The sequence below is a fragment of the Plectrocnemia conspersa genome, unplaced genomic scaffold (assembly GCF_051122295.1).
Source record: "Plectrocnemia conspersa isolate PC_06_02 unplaced genomic scaffold, ASM5112229v1 ptg000009l, whole genome shotgun sequence".
Lineage (NCBI taxonomy): Eukaryota > Metazoa > Arthropoda > Insecta > Trichoptera > Polycentropodidae > Plectrocnemia > Plectrocnemia conspersa.
This window is the reverse complement of record NW_028277173.1, coordinates 21,250,381-21,273,482: the sequence shown is the minus strand read 5'-3', so window position 1 is coordinate 21,273,482 and position 23,102 is coordinate 21,250,381. Positions and strand designations below refer to the sequence as shown.

At 28.6% G+C, this 23,102-nt stretch overlaps 1 protein-coding gene across 1 annotated transcript in view; it reads right to left on the bottom strand.

Annotated features, from left to right (window-relative positions):
* LOC148232216 (uncharacterized) overlaps positions 1–23,102 on the bottom strand; it is a 454,607-nt gene that overhangs the window by 145,475 nt on the left and 286,030 nt on the right. The window lies entirely within an intron of this gene.

The following is a 23,102-nucleotide window of genomic DNA, read 5'->3' as shown; positions in this document are numbered from 1 at the left end:
TTTCAATTTTAACGAATGTTTCTAAATTGAAATCAAAATAGTAATATTCGACACCGTGACGAAACTATTTATGTCTTGTATGCACAAATGTGTTTGAAGTACGTATGTATGTACGTTGTTCACATTAGACTTGTGCAAATATAAACTCTATGTTTGTCGACAGGCCTATTAATTATTTCGAGTCCTTTGACAAGAGTTTGCAATGGGGATAGTTTCACTTCTTTGGTGAAATTTTAAAGATAATTAATTTATTTAATATGCAAAATATTATTTACTAATAATTATAATTGGCAAAAATGAAATAGTTAATATATAAAAACAAATGTGTTAGTAATTAAAAACTGTTATTTACTATGTCAAAAACAATAGTTATACAAACTATAGATTTTAGTTAGGGGTTAAAATGATAAATTTACTATATACTTTAATGAATGTTTTCAATAGTGAGTGTGTGAACTAGTTACATCGTCAATGAACAATATTTGACAGACGAGCGTGTTTGACCACAAACCTAACGGTGAGCAACTAATCATAGAGCTAATAAAAAAATTAGCGTTAAACAGTAAATACCCCATGAATAACTCCCTATAACGAATATACTTAAAAACTGAACTATACACATTATCAAATAGACGTTTACATATTTCTTTTAAATACCTTTAATTTTTAATACTTTGCCAAACATCGAAAAGGGAGAGCATACAATAACTAGTTACATTGATACAAAGAATTTATATTCTTTTGTGTGTACTTTAAAAGTGATATGACAGTGCATACATTGACTAGGTAATGTATGCGTCTTCGAAATTTTTACTTTGCCTGTCACATATATACAATATAAACAATAAATGCCCCAATGGTTATTATTTTACTAACAATTATATATACTAATGCACGTTTTTATTTGAGGCAGAAATTATCTATTGCCTTTAATATATGTTTCACAACAAAATTAAAACCATTGTTGTTTTTAGTATATATAATAATGATATAATAACTAGTAATTAAAAATGTGAAGTACATGCTTTCGGACAGAACTCTAATTTTTTTTTTTGAGAGAGTGCCACAAATAAGGTAGATAACTTGGTTAAAAAAATTAAAATGGTTAAAGAATAATGCACTTGAACTAAATTAGAATAAAACTCATTGTATAATTATCATTCATGATCAAAAAACATGTCAGTTATTACTAAACATAATAATAAACATATTTCATATAATTATTATTTACAAATAAATGGTTAATGATATTAAATATATATGAATATTGTTATTACATAATGAAAAAATTATTAATATTATCTAGGATCCTAAAATATATTTAAAAAATGTAAATATACAAAATAATAATCTACAATAGTATATTGTATTATCTACAAACTTTTTGTTCATGAAATAACAAAATGTTGCAATGAGAATGGTTTTAATTTAAAGTTGATTTACTAGTTGTAGAAGTATTATTTAAAGATTAGAAAAAAATTATGCTTCAAGAATATTTAAGAATAATATTTTAGTATTCATCTATAAATTAGAAAATATTGTATTATGTTGCTCGACTAATTAATTTTTTTGCTGTATTTAATAAAAATGTGCCTAAATTTACTACTCTATAAAAAAGAGTTAAATTAAGGTACAGCCAAGGAAATACTGTACGGAGGTTTGAATTTATATATATAGTACTATTCCTATGGCACTCAACAGAAAAAATCCTGGTTTTAATAATAGAATAAATAAATATCTATATTGTTTTTGTTATAATTTGTATTATACAATTAGCTATTAGTTTAATAAATTAGTAAAATAAATATGATACAAAAGCTTCGAGTTCATATTAATTATTTATTATCACCAATACTGTTGTATAATATTATTCTTAGAAATAATATTTTACTATTTCTTAAATATATTTTAACGTGTTTATTTATCCCAATTCATATATTTATGTTGCTAAATAAAATATAGTTGCGTAATATATTTTGTGTAGAAAAAAGTTTAATATTAAGGGTATGAACGCGCCTTTCGAAAAGCAATTAAAAGCAATAAGTCCCTTTAATGGAATTAACACGACCCAAATATAAGGCGATGCTCGAGAGATTAAACCTTTTTTTTAATTAAACAATATTTTCTTCGGAAAGCCACCCTAATAAAATAGCGCTTTAAGTTTTATGAAGGCGATTAGACGCCGCGGAAGCTGGAGCCCGGATTGTCCGCGAACGAAATTATAACTTTGCGAATCTATTAACGCTTATCCCCTTGCGTATAATTGGATTTCGTCTTTAGACGTACCAGATATACATAAATATATTTACCAGAGATCGGCCTATCATCTTAGGCTTAGATTCTAAATCTTGGTTAAGGTATAATTATATTTTTATATAAATATGTTTTTATCTGACGCCTATGCAAGGGACTTGAAAACTGTGGGAAAGCGTTGGAAAATTGCAGGTGCTCTCTACATATGTCATACAAGCTGGTAGCCGTCAATAAAACAGTCTGGCCACTCAGACGAAATGTGCATACAACTACTACGACAACAAGAAACGTTTTACATGTTCATATTAAAATAGTCTCTTTTGAACTTTTGATTGATTTTTAAAACGCCCTTATTATTTACAAATATCATTTAATATATCAAAAAAAATATCGATGGTATCTTAAGATAAATACAAAATAAAATTAATCCTATAAAGTAGCTCTTTTGTAACCATTGTAGAAAAACTATATAACTGTGCAATATTAGATATTGATATATTATTTGATTTACCAATCAAATTTGAATATATCTTTAAATAGTATTTTCTTTTTTAAATAATACATAATCAGTCTATCTTGCGTACCTATGGATAAAAGGTAAAAACAGTATATTAGCCGAATCCCATTTCCGAGAGATGTTCACGACGTTTCGGCTACATTAATAGCTGCCTCTGATAAGCTGCAGACGCTTTGGACACTTGAGAGTTGGAAGCAGATTCCGATCGGTTATCTCACAGCGCCTGTCAGAACTTTACTTCGGATACTTTCGGTCAGAGCTCTTACAGAAATGGACCTTTCGAAAAATACATTTTCAGATAATTAGTTTTCTGGCCAACTTTCGGTGTTTCCTATCGCTCGTTAGCAGGTGGGAAACTTTCATATAATTCAATTAAACGACTCCTAACGAGCGCCAGTCAATGATATTTCCGGTCGAATCGAAATGGTATCTTTGCAATTTTTTTATCAGACAAATGGAATTCATATATTGTGTTAATTTAGAATTTGCGCGAAGCTTTGTCTAGAGTGGTATGTTTAATCCTAGCGGTATTTACACGTATCCATGTGCAATGGCCGTCATAGGGTGGATGAAGGGTATCAAAGGTGAGGGTTGAGAGGGCGCGAGATCAAAGCGACGCCATTGTCAGCAACCCCAACAGAAACTGGTATGCAGACCACCATTGTCTGCTGAGGTGTCTTTTATCAGCATCAAATATATGATTTTAATAAATGAGATATATTTTTAATAAGTTTGACCGTTAAAATTTTTGCCTAAAAATAATAATTGAAATAATTACATTTTTTTACCAATTCAACAAATTACACGTATAAACATATATGTATATATTAATAAACTTAAGATATAAATTTATGTTTGCAAAGTATAGATAATTTATTGTGACAGAAAAAAATATATTAGTAGTGAATGAATTAAAAAAAAGTATATAAAAATAAATTTAATAGTTGTCATAAAATCTAAATAATTAATCTAGAGCAGTGTTTCTCAACCTATTTTTACCATGCCTATTTTAATGAGAAAGGACAGTTAAAGTACTGCATAAAAAATAATTAGGAAATTACTAAATAATAATAATATAAAGTGATAAATAGTTGCGAAATATACAAAAATTGGAGAACTAAAATGCGTAAAATAATTTTGATTGCAGTTCAAGTTTTCTATTTTTATTTTCATTTTATAATTAAACCTTTACTTTAACGCTTCAAAAATCCCCTATAATAATTTTCTAGTTACCGAATTGTGAAAAAAAATTATGGGTGCATGTTTAAAAAAATGATGTTTTTTAGAGTAAAGATAGACCTTCTGATCAAATTGTAAGCCTTGAAACGAGGGCTATTGAAAATCTGACAGCTCGAACTTTAACGTGGATGTTCAAGTGAAGTTGCCAGTAGTGTCAAAAAAAATCTCTGAGAGTAAGTTCTCAGATGAACTGTGTGAGGTAAAGTAATAAGAGGAAATTATTAGACAAAATGTCTGATGGGAAGTGATTTCTGGTTTTCCACGTTCCAGTATTTATATCCATGACCCCCTTCATAGTAGATTTTGTTGTCCGCCCTTTTTTTTAGTAAGATGACCAATTACAGAAGGGTGAATAGTTTTTTGAATACGAATTTCCGTTAGCCATTAAGGCAGGTCAGAAACGGTCGCTTTAGGAATAATCAAGGCGGCAGATATGTTAATCCTTTCTGATTTATAGCACGTGCCTTGCGGCTTAATCTGTTACTAGGTTTCTCATGGTGTCCCAATTTAACGAAGAAACTTAAGTTTTTCGTTTAAATGCGTCAGTTATATCAAGAGCTTGCGTCACCCAGACTGTTGAATTTGGATCGTCGACCAAAGTGGGGAGGAGAGCAAACTTATTTTAAATTTTATTTTATAAAATATTTATTAACACTTTCGGGGCTTTTAACAGTGGGCCACTATTCGTCAAGATCCAAGCTTCACTGCAGATGAACCGACAACGATCTGCGATCGCATCGCAGCCTACAGAGATACTTTCACAAAAAATGTAGCCATTCTCAGAGAGTTTTTTCTAATTTGGAACAATTAAAGTGGAATGGAGAACATATTTTTTAGGCGTGAACCAAATTTTTTTTTTAATATTTATATATATAATTTAAAGCTATACAGAGACTTTTAAGTCATTTCGTAGGATTACAGGATTTCATATTTCTAAATATGGCGACCTCATTAGCGCGCCGAATAGCAGCCCCTAGGTGGCATTTCGCCGAGAATCTGTGCCCTCAGATAATGTGCTCCGTAGCCGTATTCAATGTGCTAACTTTTGTTGTTTTTGTATTCAATATTACAATGTAATCATAAAATATAAATTAATAAAGTAAACTGGTTTGAATTGTATCTACCAGTAATCAAAGTTCCTTACAGTTATAATATACTTGTAAGCAAAATGATTATGTATAACAAACAATTTGTAAGAACTTTCTCCCCTTTGGTTTGATGCATGAAAAAATAAAAGTATTGTGCTCTGATCTCTGTTTTTTATTTTATAATATTATATAATGCTAGAAAATACACTCATAATTTTACTGTTGAGGCACTCTAATAGCATGGAGGAAAAAATAAGTTAAATTTTTTTTTATAAACGCGCACCCAAGGCATGCTTTCATTTTTATTTGGGATAAAAAATAGAGTGCCAGTGCGAAAGAGCCAATGACAGGAAAGTGAAAAAGGTTGAATTTTAAAATGTGAAAAAAGTTTACGTAGAGTGTGATTGCGCTTTGAGGCTCCTGGAATATACATATATATTATATATAAAGTGCGCGGAAATCAAAGGGCAGCCATTTGGCGTGTACGTACGCCCACCCTTTGCGATAGTAAAGTAATTTTGCTATAAACCTTTCATGACAAAATTGATTGGTAGCGCTTTCAAAAATAGCCAAGATCAAAGTCGCGATGGCAGTCAATTCCAGCCGTTGATTGGATTAACGTATACTTCGATAATATTCCTTCGCAAAGAGCATCGCATAAAATTTCATAGTACACGTATGTAAATATATTAAATTTCCAATAAAAAATCAGTGTGATGTATCTAAACTTATTAAAATATCAATTAATACAAGATTTGTGAAATCTACTAACTAATTTTTATTAATAAAACAATTGCCTTCTGTGTAGTTAACTATATGACACGAACCGACGTGATTAAGCAACATTATAAAACACTGCTCATTGAAAATATATTATACCACTATAAAATAATACGTGTTTAATTTTTTTTAAAACGAAATCTAAACATAGCTTTCAAAGTGAACAGCTTTTCAAAATTGCGTAATGGATTTCGTCTAAATATAAAGTGTTTTATACAATTATTTTATCTCGTTCTTAGAAACAACTAATGGCCGTTATCTGTTTACGTAATATTGAGTTATCTTATTTAATGGAACTTTGCTCAAAAACAATTTTGATTAGCTTAATTAATTCGTAGAATTTAGACTCCTACAATATTGATTGTGATGCGGGAATCAAACGTAGTCCCTTGTAATATATAACAAGTCTGGACTTTAAAGCACACTATAACAGCTATATTATTCGTGGCGATACAAAATATCAATATGGAAGTTAAAAATAGTTGAGATATCTAGTCACAGACGAAGCAGTTAATTTTTTTCTAGTACTCTGCAGAACCATTAATTTTATCTCACGCAACTGTATTTAAAAAACGTTGTTCGTTTATCAAGCGTAAGCTTTATAAATATTTAAAAATAAATCTCAGGCTAATCTTTGCTTAAAATAGACTAAATATAAAATATCATTCAGGGCCTAATTTTTTTACGTATAATCACAACTTCTAACACAAATATATTAGCTTTGATAGTTTCAATATGTTTAAGCAAATCGAAAGATTGAAAAAAATACCGATAAGTCAGCTATCAAATGTTATTTATGCAGCATCTTGGTATCTTGTCATCATATATTATATAATAATACTATATGTTTTAACTAAAATTTCTATGATTTAAAACTGAGTTTATTATTAAAAATTAAGTAAATAATTGAGAATTATTTACATTGAACCTAAAACAAAGGGCTTTAACACAAGCTTTAAAGAACACTTTTTTGTCTCACCTTAGAATAATATTTTTCATTTCTTTTTAAGCGGCAAACGAAAAACGCAAACTAATTGAAAATTTAATATAAAGTCTTGGGATTAGGGAAAAGTCGAAAGACCACGCGACTAATGACTTTTTCCCAATTCAATATTCAGCTTGCATTTTTTATTTAGTGTCATGCATACACACGCATAAAGCATATAATTAAACTTGTGACTGAATTGTCTAGACTTAAAGCCAATTAAAACTATATGTTTTTTAAGAGAAAATGGAATAAAGGATTTAAAATTAATAATAGGAACTAAATTAAATTATTTAATAAATAAAGCACTCTCCTTAGGAGAAATGCCTGAAAATTTAAAGATTGCTACTATTGTACCTATACCTAAAATAAAAAATAGTAAAAAAGTTGAAGAAATGAGACCAATCAACATGCTACCGTGTATAGAAAAAATAATAGAAGAAGTAGTAATCAAACAATTAAAGGAATTTATTACTTCTCAAAACATAATATGTGAACAACAATCGGGATTCAGAGAAAAGCATTCCACTGAAACTGCATTACAAGTAGTGATAAATGATTGGCTGTTGGCTAAGGATACAAACAAAATCATTAGAGCAGTTTTCTTGGATTTCAAGAGAGCCTTCGAAACAATAGACAGAAAAATAATGTTAAAGAAATTGGAGAGTATAGGTATAAGTGATATAGTTTTAAGATGGTTTAATAATAACTTATACAAAAGAAAACAAAAAGTTAAAATAAATAATGTATATTCTGAAGAGAAATTAGTGTCTTATGGAGTACCACAAGGTTCTAAATTAGGACCATTGTTATTTGTTTTGTATATTAATGATATAGTTAATAACGTAAAAAAATGTAAAATTCATCTATTTGCGGATGACACATTAATGTATTGCATAGGTGATAACATTAAAGAAATTGTAAATAATTTAAATAATGAATTAAGTATATTAGAAATATGGTTAAAGAATAATGTACTTAAATTAAATGAGAATAAAACTAAATGTATGTTTATTAATTATAAAAATGTGTTAGATAATAGTACCAAAATAGTAATAAATAACTCTAGTATAGAAATAGTGGATAATATAAAATATTTAGGAGTAATTGTTGATACAAAATTAAATTTTAAAGAACATTGTAATTACATATTAAAAAAAAATAGTAGAAAAATAGGTTTATTATCTAGATTAAGAAATATATTAAGTATAAATACAAAAAAAAAAAATTACAATAGTATAATATTGCCCCATTTTAATTATTGTGCAACACTATTAAATATGTTAAATAAATTAGACAAACAAATGTTGCAAAAATTACAAAATAGGGCAATGAGAGTAATCTTAAATAAAAATAGATTAACTAATTGTAAAAGTATGATTGATAGATTAGAATGGTTGAATGTTCAAGAAATATTGAGTATGAATGTTTTAGTATTTATATATAAGTTAGAAAATAATATGTTACCAGAATATTTTAATAAGTATTTAATAAGAAATAAAGATGAACATAAATATAATACTAGAAATAGAGAAAATTTAAAGATAATTAAGTATAAGAAAACGAGTACGGCTAGGGGAATTGTGTACGGAGGTTTTGATTTATATAATAGTCTTCCAAGAGAAATCCGAAACAGCAAAAATATAACGGGTTTCATAAATGGAATAAAAAAACACCTTCGTACATATAGAAATAAATTATAATATTAAGACTTTATTATTGTATATTTTTATTTTTTCTTTCTGTTATGTATTTTTTATATATTTTTATATATGTTTACTAAATTTGTTAGATGTAAGGATTAGCTATTAAGCTAAATAAATTAATAAAATAAAATAATAAATAATAACTTGAAAGCTTACAATCAGTGCTTTTTTGTCATGCCATTTATTGCATTTAACGGCGTTTTGCTACCTATTTTCGAATTATATGTAACTTTTGAAAATTCGATGTTTGGTCCATGTGAACTTCAATCGCCCTGTTGAAGAGTTGGAACTCTTAAAGTTAAAACAAAAATTAAAATTAAACTATTTTAAGGATAGATCAATAATGAGATTTATTCTGGCAAAGATGAGAAGCAATAGTTAAGCTCATCTGCTGCTGCAGCATTAGAATAAGCATCTCTTGAGAACGATTTTTTACCGTAATTTTCTCACTAAAATATAATAACTGCAATATTTTTCAAACTGCATATAAAGTAGTAAAGGAAAATCAATAATTCAATAATTCTGAACTGAAATTAATCTTCAAGAACTAAATGGGGTTGAAATGGATCATATTCTTTATTCTACGTCAATCATACAAGTAAAGAAATGATAAGAACTGTGGTTAAATAAATTGTTTCATCTAATAATAAGTTTTAATTTATAGTTGACGAATTTACTACAATAAGCTACAAAAAAACTAGCCTCATAGCATATGTTCAATTCTCTATTCAAGATTTTGAAGTGAATCAACCGATAAAATTGTTTTAAGATTAAAACAAAAAAAATAACAGATGTATGTTTCCATTCTTTAATAGCATTACTCTTGACAAAAATAGATTATTGAAAATATATTTAATTTCTCTGGTGAGCGACTACGTTGCTTGTGATGTAAGGGTGTAAAAATGCAGTGAAAAAATTATTGCCAGAACGTTTTTTTTTTATTACAGATTGGGATTGTGCTGATCACAGGCTAGAATTTTTAGTAGGTTATACAGTCATAAAAATAATAAACTGGTGATAATATATCATGCTTCGGGAAATGTTGCATTTATGTGCAGAATTATTTGGGGCTGAGTTACTGAAACTTGTACCTACATGGGTGGCATTAATTTTGCGTACATTTTTGGTTATGTTTAATAATTTTGAATCTGTTGTGTCAATTTCAAAGAGGCAATGCATGATACTACAAGAGTTAAAATAGCCATATACACTTATGATAGCTTGAAAAGGAAAATCGCATTTACAGATTTTTTATTGTACCTAGGATTGATGTGTATCGCTTTTCAAAAATAACCAAAATTTGGTTTAAACTTACAGTACTAATGCATAAGAGAAAATTAAAATACTAGTTTAACTTTTTAATGCCCTATTATAAATGCGTTTCTGCTGCTGTGCGTGATCTTTACTTTCGTGGAGTTTTATTTATTTTAAAAAATATTCAAGAAAGATCCTTGTATTGACTAAACCACATTTTAAACAAAATTAAAAAAGCTGATCAAACAAGATTGTTTGATCAGCTTTTTTAATTTTGCTATCAAACAATCTTGTTTGATAGCAAAGACGATGAGTTTGCGTAGTGGTATCGCATACTTCAAAATATTGGCTTATAATGTTATAACTCAAATGACATTTGGAGAAATGTAAATTAAAAAAACATATTAATCAGACTGCAATTAAATGAAAAAAAAGGAATCGTAAATACACTCTCTAATGGACACATCAGAAAAAACTGTTGCATTCGATTGCAATTCTTAATGCCATTAATGAATTTGAACGCAGGTTTTTGCTGATGAATCTACAATAATTTTCATCCAAGCAAGAGCTTCATTGAAGACTAAGACAGTTTCAGTTCATTTGTTGGACCTCCACTGAGAGTCTTCAATCCTTTAAAGTATGTTAATCTGTTTAATCAGAGGAGAAAATTTAACCATATATATTGGCATGAATAAAAGCCGAGTAGATTTGTCGGACCAGAGTTAAATAAAACTTTGAAATTTGCCTTTAATACAATAAATTGAATGTATATTAGGAATTAAATATATAATGTTCCTAATGAAAAATTACCAAGTAACATATTGCCCTGATTTAATAAAGGTGTGCAAGCTCTGTAAGAAAACATTTAAACGTCTACAATAACACAACAATAAAACTATAACCTTAATATTCTACCTGATTTTTAATTGAGTCATATCTAAATACCAACGTAGTTCTCAAAATATTTCTTACTATTTTTATGTAATCTATTTTATTTGAGAGAAGTTCTAGCAAGTTAAAACTAATTAAAATTTAGATTGACTCTCAGATGATATCAATTTTCTAAGTTTCACATAAAATAAATTAAATGAAGTTATATTATTATTAAGATATAATATTTTTAATAAATATCAATTAAATAAAAAATATGTTTAGCAAAATATTGTAATTTCGTATTTTATTTATTTATATTAAAAAATAAAGGGCTTAGAATAAATACAGCACATGTTCTAATGGAACATGATTAGTATACCTTCTAAACATAATAGTATTACGGTCTATCCGTATCTCATTGTTACTGCAGAAACTCGTTAAAGACTCCGGAGCAACGCTTATGACCCATTAAGCAACAGAATAATTAGATTTTTAATTAATTATACAAGACCAATGCATTTCCTACATAAAAGTTGTTAGCGCAGCCGCCAATTTCAGTAAAAGGCTCTGCTGCCCGTTGTTTCAGTTGTAGTCACGCGTGTTTCTGAAACTCAATTATAAAGCGTTTTAGAGCTTTCGACACCGTAATTGATTTATAAAATGTTTTAAGCGCTTCTATATATTTATACACAACGTTATTTTTTGCGAGGAAAATATTAATATTCAACCTCGATTATTTCAGCGCTGGCGGGCGCATTAACCGTTTCAACGCCTCTGAGATTACACTTGTGAACTTGACAATTTTCAGATTTTAATTTTTTGCCATGTCAGATTCAGTTCAATCACTTGTTTTTTTTTATACAATATAATATTTAGTTATAATTAGTAATATACAATCAATTCATATTCTAAACGGTAATCCCTTAATATCTTCCCCCACGAAAAAATATTTATTATTAAATGTAAATCACACCATTGTAATCCATTCCCTAGTAGCATACTGTGTAACAACTGTATACATAAGTTAAGAATAACAATAATTAAATGACATGTTATATATGTATTGTATATACACACATTGGAAAGACAGACATCTGAATCACCATCTTCATGTTGCGAATACTAAAAAAATTCGTTTAAAATCAACACTGAAATTATTGCGATCACGTAGTTCGTTTTGAAATATGGCATGAGACGAAATAACGCGTACTTCACACATTGGATGATAATCAGATTTATCTCCCGGCGGGATAAAGACACTGTAACAAAAGAACGACTCGTCTCGATTCTGCGATAAAGCGAGGCGGTTTTCGAATGGATGTAAATATTCGCACAAAGTCAGACGAAACACATTAGGCAATTGTCTGGAACTTATTGCCACAAAGTCAGAGGGCACCACAAAGTCGCTAATGACGGCACTACATTTGATAAGTTTATTCTTAGAATGTATACAAAATTTGCGGTAAACGTTCCGAGAATCTAATGTATCGGTGTGGTTTTTAATAAACGAGTATTTTATATTTATGTAAATTATAACGTGCTGGTCTTGTAACGTTTTCAAGAAAATGTAATTTTTTAAATGCAATTATTCATACCACTACTTAATTATAAAACAACGATTTCTCTGAAGCTTTAACTTTTTTAAAATCGTATTTTATCTATTGTAATATTACACTAAATTAAAATTGCTTCATACTGCTTATCAATTACTATTTTATTTTATTTTAAATAATATATTTTTTTTTTTTGATAATCTACTATGATAATCTGCTTTACTTTTAATCTGATTTCACTTGCCTCCAGTGCATTGCTGCAGCAGCAATCTTAGAATTAAATAACCTCATCATATGTTAGATAGAATTTTTATTTAGTTTCAAATCCCTATGTGCAGTTGATCAATGTAAAACACCCCCGCGGAATAAACCCACCACATGTGCCCCGTTTGGGATTTGCATCAAGAATTAGATTTGCAGACCGTTACTCCATACACCACTAGTTCCTTCATAAGCGAAAGCCTGTAAAGTGAATAATCTGCCGGTCTAAAGCGTACTTATACTATATCTAATGACCTGCTCTTAAGCCTTGTGGAAATAAGCATAATACGTTCCAGCGCACAGGTAGATTTTGAATGGCATTTTCGTTACTCTACGATCGCTATGCTATGCTGTGTACCACTTCAAAGGTTTTCGTTTAGTTGTCTGCTTAAACTGTGGTTAAAACTACACAAAAGACAATAAATAGCGTTGTAAACTATGGGAAGTTATGTTAGCAATGTTTCAAATTATGCAATTTAGCTAATTAAACTATTAGCTGAAAATTAGTTAGATATGCCTCTATATTAGAATGCAATTACGTACTCGCATCCTCAAAATATATAATTTAAAAAAAAATATATTAATAATAAAATCAAAAATACAACATATGTATTCATAAATTAGAAAATAAAATATATTTTGCAGGACCAATGAATATGAATATTTTTTTATGAAAAGTAGAGGAGCTAACACATTTTTTTTCCATATGTGTATTGTACCAAGCAATAATTAGAATTATTATGCGTTCATATAGCTTTATATATTTATTTCTACTTAAAAATTAATTGAAAACTTCAGCTAAGTTAAATTATGTAAAAAAAGCACTGAAAATTGCGTTAGAAACATATCTTTGTAATCTTAGTGATATAAAGTTATATACCTAGCATATAGAAATTTATGTAACGTATAGTTTATTATATAATATTTATATATAATAATTTATAAATTGGCCACAAAGATAAGGTATATATTTATTTTTAAATTTTTAACTTCTATCACAAAATTTATCATTTTTATTACTTGCTTTTCTAAACAGCCATTAATATATTATATATTTACATTAAATGATATAGATTAGTTTAAAAATACATATAAAAGTCATTAAGATATATATTTTAATTTATAACCGTATTAGGGCGTCCAGTTGCGCAGTTAACGCCATTGTCATTTAAACGACACTCTGGAACATAAGAAAGGGAAATAACTACTCGTTTGGACAAAAGGTTTAACTAACAAGAATATATATTTAAATAACACGACTGCATAATTAAACAAACTGCAATTAGCACTATTGGTAAAAACTTGTAATACCCGGAAATATTATAATTAGGCTTTTGTACATAAAGAATGCAATAGAACTAATAATGGTTTAAGGAACATTATTACAGATAAGTAGGAATATTTATAAATAACTAAATAAATAAGTTCATCATACCAATGAGTCGAGAAACCTCAGCATCAAGATAAAAGTGCTGAAATATGACACAAATGTTATTGCAAATCGTTGCAAAATCTCAAAACATATTACATGATATAACACAGTTTGTACATGTGGTTGTGTACGTGTGTTTAGCAATAAGCTTTGCGCGTTTGCCTCAATCCGTCCGCACTATCTTCCATATTGCGGATCGAGTGGCTCAGGAAGCCACTCGAGAGGCTCGTAGAACACGAAAACTCGGGTTGCGGGCATAAATAAAAAATATACACATACATATATACATACACATATGAACGTAGCAGCAACCAACCGTACAGGAAATCTTTAATATCGAATATTTTCAAGAGATTCGCTCCGAAGGGTCGGTGGGCCACTCGTGACGTTTTATTGAATCGCAACAAGAAATGTAAATTTGGCTGACTATGATGGTTTTGAATTTAGTGTGAGCATATATGTATATTTTGATATTTACTTTAATATTGACGTTACATTGGGCGTATCAAAAAAAAAATAGTTTAAGAAAAAATAATTGCAATACAATGCCAAAGAAAATTACTAACTTCACTGCTATGGGTTGTGTGGAACATACATATTAGCTAATGACACGTAGCAATAATTTAGTATGATAAAAAATGATATCCATTATAAAAAAATATTACAAGCAACAAAAAGTTAAATGTTGATTATGCATAAATTTTTCTAATTATTAGAGTGGCTACAATTATTAAAAACATTAAAAAGGAACGAAAAAAGTAGCAAAGAAGCACGTAACAGGCTAAAATTTTCCAACCAAAAAAGGATTTCTCTACGATAGCAGCACTTACTTCATATTCTAGCAATTATTTTGCATCGATTTCAGCAGCATATACGCAGATTTTTTAGAAAGTTAATATGTATAATCACTTCAAATGCTTTAGAACCACTATTACCTAAAATATAAAAAAACACTATGCTGACAGGAGCCTCTATTTTTTTGAGAGAGTCTGGATTGCAATATGCTTATTGCTATTCTAGTTCATAACTTCTAAAGCGTGTTGCACTTTTCAGGACCACAGAATAGCGACACCAGTGAATAGGTATATAGCTTAGGTATATAACATATATGCATACAGGCAACTTGCTCTTTACTTTTTCAATAAATCCTTTAAAATGATACTAACTAACAAATTTTCTCTAAGATGAATAAGTGCTATGATGTAGGTGGTTGCATAGCGTGGTTAATGTTTTCTTTTTACCATTTTATGACAATACGTTGCAGTTTATCCACTGATGGCTTTTGACAGTAATAATTATTCTAGCAGTATAATTTATCTCTACATACTTTTCTCATTGATGTGACAGCTAATTTTGTAAGTACAACTACTACATAGCTACATATATAAAAAAAATTAAATCTGTTAATAAATGTTTGATTATACGTCAGTATCTTGGTCATATCTCAAACACGATTTTAATGCTAATTATGTGCGACTTGCGTCTGTTCCAATTTGGCAAAAAATTTTTGACAAATCGAAAAATATTTTTAAGGTCTAGACGCTCATTTGAGGGGACGATTTGCATATTTTTTACATAAATAAAAAAATGCAAAGTTATATATATATAAAAAAATCAAATAAATAAAACAAGTTGGCATTTCGCGAACGTAATATTTCAATATTTATACTGTAAAACGCGCTGAATCTCGTTACGTTTCAAAATTGAATAAAAAAACTAAGCATTCAAAGATGAAAAACGTGAGACGAGAAAATGAAATTTATCATTTCTACTACGATGGGGTGGATAAACGGTCGCAAACTTAGGAAAATCTACGTTTGCTTGTGCTCTGCTAAAAACCGTTGGATGCAATTATTTTGCTCATCAAGAAGCGCCTTATGAACATCAAAGTTTTATATCTTGTTAGTTTTCTGTTTGAACTTATGGAGTGTACTTTTATGAAACTGTGGAATCAAGAAGTTATTATATTATAATTTAATATTATATTGTTTTATTATAATATACAATAAGATACTTTTTTTTTTTAAATTAATATTTTCAATATATACTTAAAGAAAGTGGTATTAACTAGATGTATTAATATAAATTATATATTTAATTTTTATTTATTTTTTATAACAAATCTGGCAATTATTTGATAAGCTTCCCAATCACTTAATAGGCTTTCAAATGAATAATAATTTCATGTGCTTACATAAAATAGATTAGTAATATTCTACATACTTTTTCAGCTCCTCGTAGCTATTGCTGAAAATATTTTTGCGTTTGGTAAGCTCCTTAGGACGCTAGACGGCTCGAGAAAAAATAATATTCTTAAGTGCTATGGTTGAGCATGTGGGACATGATAGTGGCTATCTAGCAGCTGAAAGTCGCCGAGAAATAACGGATTGTTGATACCACCCCCAGTATAATTATTAATTATGTGTTAAAATAAATTCACTATATTTTTAATAACAGCTTGTGGTATTATATTTAATAATTAAGACATTATTTCAGATATAGCATAGCATTCTCAATGCTACAGTTTAAAAATATACAACGAGAATCTAATAAGAATCCTTTACAAGATTTATTAATGAGAATTTAAATTGTCACATTTACAAAAAGAGCAAAAAAATGAGTGCTTTATTTGATAAAATAAAGTAATATCTAAATTTTCTAGTCTTATTTATTTAACAGTGAAGTCAGATTTTCATCCATATAACAATAAAAAATATCAAGTGGCAAAAATACAATCGATTATTATAATATAATTTATTAGTTATAATTTAAGTAAATTAATAATTTACACTTTCAAAAGTTCATTTAATTACTACTATTAAAATAACATATATAGATTCTTTCAAGTGTCACAAGCTGTACAATACTTTCATCGCTTCTTAAAGTTTTCCCTCTTTTATTGTTGTATTTTAGGCTCTGTTGCAACGTGGGAAAACTTCGAAAGATACCATAGATGCTTTTAGTGAAACAACGCGATTTTTTATCAAAGCTCCCCACTGTAAACCCCAAAGAGGCGAAAACTTTTAATCGTATTCTAATACAGCTTTCAAAGTTAACGTAGGTGCGTGCGGCCCTGTTTCCCCGCCCCTGGGGCAAAAGTTAAGTGGGTGCACACTATCGGGCACATCGCTGGCAACCAGGGACGGACTTTAAACGTTCGTAATTTATTCCCAATTCAGCCATCTGTCGCTCGACAAACCCAACTTTGCCTGAGGTTCCTTGTATCGAAATGTACACGGAGAGTTGGAGGAGCCAAAGTGTCAACTTTGTCTCTTGATTCTATTCAGAGTGATACTTTAATAATATATTATATAATATGAATTTAATCTACAAGTGATATTCGAAAAGTAAATTTATAAGACTAGTAAAATGAAAATATTGCATTTTGAGCAAGGGTCCGATTGATGTGATAGAGTTTAGTCACATTTAGTTCTATAGTTACATAAGGCAATCGCGACCGTTACTAAATTAGGCTTTCGCTTCAATACATTGCGCGGAATGCAGCTACACTCGACTTCCTACTTGGGTTGTTACGGTTGGTAAGTTAACAAAAGTTTTGAACATCACTAATTAATTTTATAAAGCCCAATGCGCTACAATATGGTGAATCAATCAGACAAACGGAATACATACAAGTAAATATTAACCACCGAACCTTTCAGTCTATGAATCAATTGCATATAATTATGTGTATTTTTATTTATAATAAAAAAATTACAATGTGCAGCTGAAGCTGGTTTTAAATAATGCGCTACATTTTATGAATAAAAAACTGAGTCCGCTACCGTAGGAAAAAAATCATTATATATAATATTGCAGTAATAATTACTAAAAAAATACTTGCAGTATCAGTTACTAATTCTGTCAAATGCAAAATACAGCGCTTTAGGTATATGTTTGATTGATCGACTAATTGAATTTGCGTCGCATATAAATGGTTTGATCGAATTTTTAACTAATCATATTACGTTACAAAATTTGATTTAGTCTTTTATCAAAATGAAATTCAATTAGGCTTTGTAAGGCAATATAAATTTTATTAGAATTTTTCTTTGTTAAATTTTTATTGTATTTATATTTTTATTTATTATGAAATTATTTACATCTATTTTGATGTGTAATATTTTGACGCTAGTTATTTACTTTTTTTAATGAACTTTCTCAGATTGTTTAGTAACACAAAGAATATAAATCATTACATCTCAATAATATGTATGTAAATCAAAAACGCAAATTAGCATTACATAACTGATTTATTTAATCAGTATGATTTTTTATAATTAATTATATATATAGCTATATCTATAGTCATTTAGTCACCCAAACCGCACTCTTGAAGCTCAAAGGCTCGATATTGTTTTGTATTCGCCCGTTGAACGTAACAAGACATTAGGAGCATGTAAGTCGCTCTAGGCACCTGCTACTACACCAACTTGGCATGTATAATACGAAAAGTTAGCAACTGGAGGATTAAGTCTAGTCGATTTCCTTTCCGGAATACGTACCAGAAATCGAGACCTCTCGGGTGCATTTTAATTATGATAATATCGCTTTGCACTCGCTTCGAGTATTCGGCACAAACAGGTGTAAAGTTTTCAAAGATTTGAACATCAACAGCCGATAACTTGAACTGTCTACTCGTGTTTCCGGAACTAACTTCCAGTCTCGAGTAAGAACTTTGCGATCCAATTCTGAGTGATTGCTCCTGTAGAAGGCTTACGCTTGTTGGCCTGCGGAAAATTTCATTCGCCAAATATCCCAGAACTGTTTTCTTTGGCTTTTTATTTTTATTATTTTTTTAGTTTTCGCCGTAACGGAGAAAGTTGGTTTAGCCACCGTCGTTACCTAGTTGCAAACTTGGTAAGGATTTAGAGAATCGCTGTTGTCGCTTCTTATCCCATATAAGTGATTGTTTGTGCAAGACTTTTAGCAACATTATATCTAATGTTAAAATAATAATATTTTTACGTTTTTATTTTATTAAATTCGGTATATTATACCTAATTATTGAATTAGCCATACATAGTTATAATAACATAAGGCAGACATAAGAGCAATCAGCATCTAACATAAATACCAAAACGGTATCGTTCTTAAGGGAGCAAATAAATCATTTAAAAGCATGATTGGTCATCTAGCCTTATTAAAACCTGGTCAGTTTCACGAAAAACGGTAAATAACTTATAAATATGTGACTTAGCATCTTTTTCGTTGATCTTTAAAGACTTTTTATAGTATTTGTTCCAAAACAAATATATATGTTAGTAGGTTAAATTTTGTTTTACATATAACTAGTATTTAACTTAGTCCAGTAAACATATAAGATTACATTGTCAGTTTTCCATTCAACAACTAAAATTATTAAACTCAAATATCTCAAGACAGAATTTTCGCTTACATTATTTTTTTTAATATGATACTGTGATTGCAAAACAAATTTTCAATGCTAATAAGAAAACATCATTTTATTTTTTAAAATAAATTAGATTGTCCAATAACTATAATAATAATAATTTTTACGAAAATTTTAAAGACAGCATATTAAAGAGGAAAAATACAGTAACACCAAAAAATTTTTAAATTGAATATAAAATTTGGTAATGAATATGATAACGTATTTTAAATATAATATTTAGGAGCATTGCATGAACTCAGACGTTTTAAAGAGAGCAAACTTAAAGTGTAAAATAGAACAACTGTCAATCAAAAGATATCTTAGTGAAAATTATATATATAGTTACAAAGATAGATGTTAGACCTCTCATAAACTTCATCTCACCGAAATTCAGTTAAGGTAATAAGAGTATATTTGCTCCGTGGCAGCTGTGAGTAAACTTGTTCGCGCAAAACCGTGCGATACTGCTGAATCGCATTATGAACCGTCTGTTTCACCTTATGAATCACATCCAAGTCTGCCCTTATCCTGGCCTTATCATATTTTGTTATCATCCCACGAGCAACAATCGCACTAACTGCGGTCTGGATTTTGACGGCGACGAACTTAATTCGTTGCCTCAGACAAGAGACGTTTGCCCTTTCAGAACTTGCTATCTGCACGCAAATGCAAAATGAGTGTTATTTTCGTGTATGTAGTTTACAAAGGTATATATAATTAATAACATTAAAAAGTTAATGCCGACTGATAAAGGAACAATATTTCATGGAAATCCAAAGTCAGTTTTATTTTAATAAAATAGGTTGGCTAGTATGTAACTTGATAATAATAATAATAAAAATAAATAGTCTAGCTATTGTGTAAAACCTTAAACTTGCAAGTTTAGCGAAGTAGCATCACGTGCAAGTTTTCATGCAACGTAAAGTTTTTAGTTGTAAACGTTTGAGGAAATCTACACGTACGAAAAACTTGAATCGAGTCAAGATACATTTTTAAGTAGTAATATTATATTTTAATATGTATTATTATTAATATTGTAAAAATATTTATTAATCATGTGGGTTTGAACTACAAGTTAATTTAAAATAAAATTATTTTAATTATATTATGTCACTATACCAAAGAGCATAAATTAGTAGACAACTATAAACGAGAAACTATTTATTTTTATTAAATTTTATTAGCTACGTATTTTCAATGTACTGTTAAAATGATTTTTGCATGAGTGTATCCTTCTATAACATGTTTTATGCAATCCATAATGAAACATTGGATTTGTTAGACATTTATTAAACTTTAAATTGTACATTTAGGTTGTATAGAAAATGTTTTAAATGCAAGTAGTCGACGTTTCTAAATATATACAAGTCAGGGTTAAGGGTCTAACTTGTAAATACATAATTTTTTTTTCTAAAGGGACTATATTTTTAGTGGGATTGTCTTAACCATAATAAGCCAACTATAAGATAATATTTATACATTAACCTGTCAAGCCAATACTTAAAGCAATAAAATATATTATATACACGAGTAATAATAATATAAAAATAAAGGACTTCTAAAAATTCAACTTGGAAATTACCGTTTGTGTTAGAGTTCAGCAGGACTCAAATGCAGCAAAGTCGTGCTAGCAGTTTTTTTTAAAATGCCCATGGCAATTCCAAATGCATTTATTGCCCATTAGTAAATAAAAACTTATCATGACATTTATCGCTTGTTACTATTACCATCAATGACGTAATAAACAATTAAATTAATTAAAAATATGTTTATGAAAATAGCTTAATAAAATTACGTTCATGTTAAAGAAATGAGCCATTGATTTTAAAAGTAGGGTAAATTCATTTTATTAAGGAAAAGATTTACAGATAATTTTCATTAAAAATTCTGTTTTTAATCAAATTACAATTACATCTATAAATAACAGTATAAATGTTTTACTAGTGATATATTTTGGTCAATAATAATTTTTTGTTGAATTTAAAAGTGAGACAAGTCCACTCAAAATAAAATATTTTAAATAAAAATTGAAAACCATGTTTTGTTAGTTATTTTCCATATTTACCGGGGAACTAACAATTATTTTTATCATTTTATAAGTATTGTGAAACTAAAAGATAAAGAAAGGTCAAAAATATATACAAAATAAATTAAAATGGATCTTTATAATTATTATGACTTTGTAGTCGCATAGGACAGTGAGACCGGTATGTAAAAATTATTATAAAAATAATAGTTGTTACTTGAAATAGATAACAACTTTATAACCAATTACAATTTATATTAAGTTATCTTTTGACGTTACTTATGTTATTATTTTATTATTATTAGTTATTTTATTGAGTTAATTTTGTAATAACGTTCTACAATATAGATATTTTGTCCATCCTAGTTATACTTTTTTTATTTTCATAATTATGATCATTATATTCATTGTTATTGTATTGCTTATTATTTTGTAGAAATAAGGCCTATGAACATTAGTAAGAACGGAAGAATTATCCCATCAGAAAGTAAAGATAACACGGGGATAAATAAATACAGATCAAAGAATTTAACAAAAAAATAAGAATATTGGAACTGTCAGATTCATCATCAGATGAGGAAACTTCTGGATAAGCCAAGAAGAATGACGATAAGAAAGCTTAAAAATAAAAGTTAAACGAAATAGTGGTAACAAATTTTTGCACAAACAGGAAAAATTGTTCCTGAAAAAAAAATTGAAATAAAAACTGTCACTGCAAGCAAGGTTGCACGAATCGAATTAATTCCGAAGAGAGGAAACAATATTTTGAAAACTTTTAGAGTCTTTCAGACTACAATAAATAAAATATACTATAATAGTTTTGCACAGAAGTGTGCTAAGAGAAGAAAGCGACTGAGAAATTACAAGGGAACGCAAATAACTTGCAGTTTTAAATACTATTTAAATACCAAAGAAGCAAAAATTTTAGTATGCAAAATATTTTTAAACACATTTAATATATCTAAAGGAAGAGCTGACCGTGCTCTCAATGCAAAACAATTGGAGAAGATTTTCATGGTAGAATGGAAGGTTTCTCCAGAAAAAACAATGGGAAAGAAGTAAAACGCTTGAAGGAACACATTGAGAGTTTTCCTCAATCAAAAAACCATTATACAAGGTCTCACAATGCAAATATAAAGTTTTTAAACTTTGAATTGAATATAAAAAAATGTACAATTTATACGTTGATAAATAGGAAGATAACACAAGTTATGTTAAGGAAAAAATTTATAGAATATTTTTAAGATAAAATTCAATTAGCACTTTCATCATCCACGTAAAGAATTTTCATTCACGTGCTAAAAGTGCGATTCGCTCAATATGCAAATTAAAACGTCACGCAATATTAAAGATAAAATAAATCTGATGACACAACATGAACATTATTTAAAATATGCCGAACTAGCTAGAAAAGCTTTACAAGAAGATAAAGCGCTAGTTTCAAAAAACCCAGAATTACTAATATTTTGAAATCAGTTCAAACGCAAACCATTAATTATCCTACAACAACAAAATACGAACTTGCCCTACAAATGAGTATTAATTTATTTGTTATCACTGATGAATTTATTGTTTTTCATATCAGTTTTCTACCGTCCATATATGTCAAATTCGCAAAACTTTATTTTTTAAACAGTTCTAAGAAACTAATTTTCTATTATACATTATCAAAAATCTAAACAACAAATACATTAAGACTCATGGTGTCAATCCCAAATTAAATTAATTCGAAAATATACA